Genomic DNA, 5671 nt, shown 5'->3' with positions numbered 1-5671 from the left:
AATAATATTGGTAGTGTCGTTCGTTAAATAAGAAAATATGTCATTTTTTGTGAGACCGAGTAAAAAAGAAAATATGTCATATAAATTAGGACAAGAGAATAATATATTTATGCAGGTAGGTAATTAGTATATATGTATATATAAGGTTATAGAGTTATAGAGATACATTTAGAAGGAGTGCTTTTATATTACATTGAGAATACAACACATACATACATATAACCATGCATGATTTTGATACAAAATTATACCAAGAGCAAAACCAGTACTACATGAGTAGTTAACTAATTTTTCTACATAGAAGCAGGACTAACTAGCGAGCCATGCGCATTTGGCGTGTGTTAGAATAATTGACGGGATATATACCATCATGCAACTGAGCCACCTCGTAGCTATTTAAAGCCACCGGTGGATTTAGAGTAGTGATCATTGCTTCTCTTCTAGTCGAGGGAATTATCCCGAAAACACGAGATCCCGGTGAAATATTGTAGCGATAGTTGCAGCTCTGCTGTGTCACACGGAATGTGGTACCGGTGCCGGCTGCCATATTGTGGGGCACGGTGGTGGGAGGTCTATTGATCCTCTTTTTATCAAAGTATTCATCAATTAGAGCAAAACCTTCTGAGCCTATTTGGGCAAGATTTCTTTGTCGTGCCATTTTGATATTTTTTTTTCCTGTTTTGGGAAGAGAAGAAGTGTAGTTGTTTATGAAGAAACTTTGTGGTGATGTTTATTAAGGACAATGTCCTTTATATACAAGGCTGGCCAAGACTCTTGGAAGATTTTTTTTCTTATAAAATTGCACTTTTGGTCCTTCAATTTTAGGATAAAGCGTATTAGTTCCTTTTACTTTAGCTGAATAATTCAATAGCACGCTTTCTCAAACCAAAAAGATATAGGAAAGGAATTTTTCAAAATAAAGAAGAAAGTTAAGCAAAGGAGATGGTATAACCATATAATACAAGGACCAAACTGTAAATTCTTATCATAGGAGATTCTGCTTAGACAAGTGTTTGATCACTCTTCTCCAGGAAAAAGCAAAACAATTGAAGACCTAACTAAATAATAAAGGAAAGGAGAAAAATGAACATTATTATGATCAATTATTAGGAAATTAATGAGAGGACTATATTATTTGTGATGTCTATTGTTAGAAAAGATGCTACAGAGATTTAGCTAGCGTTTGATCATAGATTTTTAAATATTTTTGGTAAATTCTTTTTAGATGAAGTTTCATCATGTGCTTAGCTATAAATTTTGAAAGAAATAATTTGAATTTTTTAAAAATGTGATTTAAAAACTACTAAAATATCCAAAAGTTTGAATTATTATTTTATAATGAACATTTTCCGGTGAAAAGTATAACAACAAACACAATTAGAAAGAAAATACCATTCATTTGGATACTAGAAACTACTATTACTACTTATAGTTGGAAGTGAATTTGTAGAGCAAGTTCGGATGAAAATTGTATAATACATATATATAACTGTATAAATTTTATACAATGAACTAAGACTAAAATTTAGTCCAAAAACTATAAGTAGGTATTTTTATAAAATATGAATATTTAAGCTAATTTTTAAATTTTTAAAAATTCCCAAATACTCATAAAATTTGGTTCAAATACCCTTTTTCTAGTATTTAAAAATTTGAAATGTTTGTTAATTTTTTTTATGAAATAATAACAAATTATATGGAGAAATGGCATATATTCCATTGAGGAGATAATTGGTAACCTTGTGGGTGTACCAAATACAGATGCGGATAGAAGGATGCAACATTGACGGTCATCTTCTTCTTTCGGTGGAAGCATCTAAGTTTAAACAAACTTTAAATAAATTAGCCATGTTGTGTAAGTGGACAGTTTAACAAACCCTTACCACTTCATTTATGAACATATATAATATGTATGGAATAAAATAAAGTTTGATTTAATTTATAAGAATATTTTGGATCAAGAAATTGGAGGATATCTTTGGGAAAATCCACCATGAATATTCCTTGTTTTACTTAATTATATGAAATTCCAAGATTAACTTTCTTATCTCTTATCTACTACTATACAGTATCTTGGCTGTGGGTGGATATATCCATATGTAGAAGTAGGATCGTTCATAATTTGGTGAAAAATCAAATCAAATCAAATTAAAAATAATCTAAAATTGATTTTAAATATGATAATTTGTTAGGTTTGATTTTAAATTTTAAAAATAGATAATATTTGGTTTGATTTTGATCGATTTTATCAAAAATAATCAAACCAAGGTGATAAATCATACATCTAAAATTTTAAATTATTTATATATTTGCTATTAGTTTTTCATAAATAATTATAAATATTTAATACCTTTTAAATTTTAATCTTTATTTTGATTTTAATCTACTTATTTTACACATATGGTAAAGCCCATATCTCTTAAAAATATGCCAAAGATGAAACACTTTTGAGCTATTGTTTTCTAGTTGTCATTATTTTTAGGGATAATGTACAAGTACCCTCTAGAGTATGATCGAAATCCTAAACTAAAGTTCTATTACCCTCTACCATATCAACTACCACGCCCAATATACTTGGGAAGATAAAACTAATTGACATACCTAACATACCTAAACTTAATTAGGGTTATTTTACTCCTCGAAACTCATTTTTTTCGTATTTTTGTGCACCTTTTGTGCTGATGTGGCACCTTCAACCACCCAAGCTAGCTATGTTTGTACACACTCGTTTGCCATGTGTGTAAATATATATATTTTTATTTTATTTTTTTATAAAAAAATATTCTTATTTTCTTTATCTTGTTTTAAAATTAAATTAATACAGATATTTTTTTGCCTTGTATCTAAACTTTTTTTCTAACCTTCGTTCATTGTTTTTACTCTTTTATTTTTCTATTGATTTTATTTACTCTTTTTATTTTCTTTGTCTTTCCTTTTGATTTGATTTAAAATTTAATTTCAATTATCTTGTATTTAATAATAAGTTAATATCAAATGGATATCAAATTAAGTGAAGAAAATAAAATAAAACATGATAAAATTAAAATGTTAAAATTAAAGGACACCTTTTTTTTAAATACAAATAATTTTTTTTTTAATAATTAAAAGTGAAGATATAGGAAATTAATGAAAGTAAAAAATAAAATGTTTAAAGTGAGAAAGAAATGCAAATAATTAAATATACGGAAAAGGGTCAAAATTGCCCCCGAACTATATGAAATAGATTATTTATACCCTTCGTTACATTTTGGGATCAAAAATGCCCCTGCTGTTATCCTAAGAGACCACAAATACCCTCAAGAGTTAACACCCCAAAATGACTAATCCTTCCACCTAAGCGTTGCCAACTAGGATTCACTACAAAAGAACTAGACCTTTAGCGGCAACAACAGTCGCCACAAAAGCCCAGAAAATCGTCACTAAAAGTTTTTAACATTAAATTCTGATTTTGTGTTTTTTTCTTCATTGTTTTTAAAAAACCAAATATGATATCGATTAAGTAGGATTTTGAAGATACTATATGTTTTATTTTTATGTCATATGTAAAAGTTTAAAATGTACAATGATGCATTATATATATAGTAGGAGATTTGAATCAAGAAGTAATTTTGATTATTTTTCGTAATAATATTGGATGTTTTTAATATGGATATTGCAAGTTATTTAATTTAGAAAATTAGGTCGCAATCGAAAATTAATTATCATATTTTTTTGTTGAAAAAATAGGTTTTACTAGCGAATGGTTGTTGGAGCCTTAGTCGCCACTAAAAACACTCATAACCTTTAGTGGCAATATTTTGGGATTTTGTGGCGACTTTGTCGCCACTAAAAGTCAAGTTCTTTTGTAGTGAATCTTAGTTGGCAATGCTTAGGTGGAGGGATTAGTCCCATGTGGCTTGCCACATCACTAAAATATTGGGGTGTGAACTCTTGAGGGTATTTGTGGTCTCCTGGAATAACTGCGGGGGTATTTTTGATCCCAAAATGTAATGGAGGGTAGCATAGTTCAGGGGCAATTTTGACCCTTTTCCGTTAAATATATATAAATTTTAGTATCAATAAATATGTGTACTAACTAATTATAAAGTTACCAGAAAATGACATGTGTCCAATTTGTTCATTCATTACTTGTCTTCAAAAAAGTGTGCACACTCTCTACGCCACGTCATCATTTATGATGTATTTATTCCATTTTAAATTAATTTAGTAGGGTAATAGGACCATAGTTAAGTTATGTGTGTCTCTGATATTTCGATCATAGTATAGGAATACTTGTGCCTTATAAAAGAAAATATGAAAGTTGAGTTAGGGATAGAATAATTTATTTAATAACCATGTAATACTAGGACCAAAAACTGAAAAATCTCCAAAGAATATCATAGAGCAGACCTCTTGGTACGTTTTCCACATTTATGAAGAATCTATCTACATAAGTTTTGGTCTTTCTTTACAACCTCAGGGAAACGTAGAAGACTTAAATACCTAAATCAAAGAATTTCCAAGAAAGGAAGAAATAAGTGATACGAATAATATGTTCGAGAGTGAGATTCGAACTCAAGCTCAGCCTAAAATAACTTTAAGCACCCATCATGAGCTATTAGACCAATCAATCCACTTGTTTATTGGGTGCTCTATGTTAATTTTATACAAATGCTCCTTAATTTCTGCATAGATATATATAGTCCGATATAAGATTAATGGGTGCTCCAGCACCCGGCGAACTCAAGATGGGTCCGCCCCTGGTCAATAAGCCAAATTTACGTGAGATATATATAGTCTATTGTTATAAAAGACGATAGAAGAATAATAATATTCAAATTATTGGTTCTATAATTGGTGTATTGACAACAACATATGTGGATAAAAAATGCAGCATATTGACTTGTTCTTCACTTGTTGGTCTAGTTTACTAAAATGAACTTTCTTTAGAATTCAATACAGTGAACTTACTCCCTTGTGGGAACTGCATGTGCTAGGAATTGTATTCCTTCCATTTTATTTTGTGCGTCTTTAAGTTGACTAGACATATAGATTTAAAAGAGTACGATAAAATTTTCTAATCTTATTATTTTAAATTCAAAATTAATATATCAAAATATTTTTCGAATTTCGAGGCTTCAAATATGACATGCATGTCAGCTATTAAAATTAAAAAGTTACTAAATATAAAAAAAAAATGATGTTCTCCTTGTAATGAATTAAAACAGAAAAGACAAGAAAGAATTGTTCAGATAATAAACATTATCTATTTCTATTAAGGAGGGTGTGGATTTGAAACACCAAGAAAGAAAAATTAAAAAATGAGAGCTCCAAAGAAAGATTTAAAAAAAAAAAAAATTAAAGTAAGAAACATATATTAAAATAGCAAGAGTGACCAGGAAACAAGTCTTTTGTATAATTACCCCTCTTTTCATTTTTATTTGTTTACATAGTGATATGCAATCATAAGATGAAATCAGCGTTTGGACATGCAATTATTTTTATAATTATAAAATTTATCCATATTTTTTTTATAATTATACCGTCCGACTCATTATTTTTTAATTATGAAATTTATCATTTTATTACATACGACGAAGAACTCTAAACCGTAGGTGTGTATGGGTTTAGACCGAATTCGGTCAGTTTTTTTTATTGATTTTTGGATGTATTTTTAGTAGTGAGAATCAAA

Source organism: Solanum verrucosum, unplaced genomic scaffold (genome assembly GCF_900185275.1).
Source record: "Solanum verrucosum unplaced genomic scaffold, falcon-dt-bn FXZP01000132.1, whole genome shotgun sequence".
NCBI lineage: Eukaryota > Viridiplantae > Streptophyta > Magnoliopsida > Solanales > Solanaceae > Solanum > Solanum verrucosum.
Note: the sequence above shows the minus strand (reverse complement) of the source record.